Below are 2275 nucleotides of genomic sequence, written 5' to 3' on the forward strand. Positions count from 1 at the left end.
TTGGTGAGGTTTCTGCTTTTTATCCTCAGAAGATGATGAGCTAGTACAGTATGGTATAGAATCTTTTTTAATTATTATTAATTATATTTATTTGAAGAAGACCAATGCACACCTCAAAGGTTGGTTATGGGTACATGTATAAAAACGAACCCATTAATATCCGATTAAAACATGTTTACTAAATCCTGACAGTTTACTGAAAAACCTATGTTGCTATTTCAGTGATGCTCAAACCTTCTCATGTCAAGGACCCCCGGCCTAAATGATATGTAGCCTATCCGGCTGCGGACCCCTCATCTCAAAAGATGTTGTTCCAGGGAAAACAGTTTCAATATTCTTTCAAAAATAGCAGATCTACGCTATGAGCTTGTGTCTACTATTTTTTTAATAGCCAAAATACATTATTTTACCTCAAATGTTTCATTTGCAGGAAACTGTCCTTTTGGGTAGAAGGTCATGGATCCTCCGAACAGTAGATTATGTGCATCCACTGTCAGTAGTTGTCCAGCGGTGGACACCAGCAGCACCAGTAGCAGCATGATGTCTCTGTCTGCTTCCCTCATAAACAGCTAGCCCTTATATTCACCATGACAAGGACATGGAAATAATACCTCATTGTAAACCAAACAAAAGAACATGGAACTTGACCAAGTTGTATCATGATTCACGTGAGGGATTGCGTTCAAAAGCAGGTCACATTAGTGACGCTCTGAGCCCTCTTCTCTAATCCCTGTACACCCTCTGTTCAGCTCCAACAAAGTGATCAAGTTTGCAGACGACACCACATTCATATTGGCTTGATCACAGATGATGATGAAACAGCCTACAGGAGAGAAGTGGAGAACCTGGTGCATGCCAGGAGAACAACCTGGCTCTCAACGTAGGCAAAACAAAAGAGCTGATCTTCGACTACAGGAGACCTCCAGTCCCAGAGTCTATACTCTCCTATCCAGATTGGTGGTGCTGCAGTGGAACGGGTCAGAGAGTTCAAATCACTGAGGCACATCACTGAGGACCTCACCTGGGCATGCAGTAAAGACAGAACGGGTGGTGAAGAAAGCACAACAACGCCTCTACTTCCTGAGAAGACTCAAGAAAGCTGGCATGGGCCCCATAGTCCTAAAAGCTTTCTACAGAGGCATGCACCACAGAGAGCATCACTGCCTGGTAGTGGTATGGCAGCTGCACCAACCTCAACCGCAAAGCAATGCAGAGGGTTGTGCAGACAGCCAAACGCATCAGCCAACCCAACTGCAGACTTTTTTAGATTGCTTTAGCTTTTGCAGTCTCAAAGCCACTGGAAATAGACCTTCTTTCCCCGAACAAATGAACGAACCAGAGCAAAACTGCATGGACCCCTCCCTCCTGCTGCTCAAATAGCACCTTTCTAAACTAATTTCATTTATGGAACTTAGCTACTGTGAAGCTGTTCACAAAACAGTTATTTATTGCACTCTTTATTCTGTCTCTTTGTTTTCTGTGCTTGCTGTGTTTTTGTTGTAGAAAGGAAACTCTTCTCAAATTCCTCCAGTCTTCTGTCTATGTGGCCTGGATGGCATTGTGTTATTTTATACAGTAGATATTAGATCGTGTATCTCTCTGTGTGTGTGTGTGTGTGTGTGTGTGTGTGTGTGTGTGTGTGTGTGTGTGTGTGTGTGTGTTGTGTGTGTGTGTTTGTGTGTGTGTGTGTGCCTGCGTGCGTGCCTCGTGTGTGTGGTGTGTGTGTGTGTGTGTGTGTGTGTGTGTGTGTGTGTGTGCGTGCACGTGCGTGTGGTGTGTGTGTGTGTGTGTGTGTGTGTGTGTGTGTGAGTGCTGGCACTGGTAAATGATCATGTTTAAGCAGTAGGATGTGTGTGTCCTAGATGCACTCCATAACAAAGCACTCACACACAGTGAAACTCTAGAGAGATGCCCCCTCAGCCAGCTGGCCCTGGAACTCCGGGCACAAACACAAACAGAGCCACGAGATAGAAAACCCATTGGACTAAACCAAATTATAAAACAGCAAAAGGAAAACTATCTGACACATTGGAAAGAAGCAACACAAAAGCAGAGTAAACTAGAATGCTATCTGGCCCTAAACAGAGAATACACAGTGGCAGAATACCTGAGCACCGTGACCAACCCAAAACAAAGAAAAATCTTAACTAGGTACAGACTCAGTGAGCACAGTCTCGCGATCGAGAAAGGCCGTCATAGGCAGACGTGTATCCCGAGAGAAGACAGACTATGCACCCACTGCCACACAAAATGAAGTGGAAACCGAGCTACACTT

This window comes from Protomyctophum parallelum, assembly GCF_964188405.1.
Source record: "Protomyctophum parallelum genome assembly, chromosome: 21".
NCBI classification, from domain to species: domain Eukaryota; kingdom Metazoa; phylum Chordata; class Actinopteri; order Myctophiformes; family Myctophidae; genus Protomyctophum; species Protomyctophum parallelum.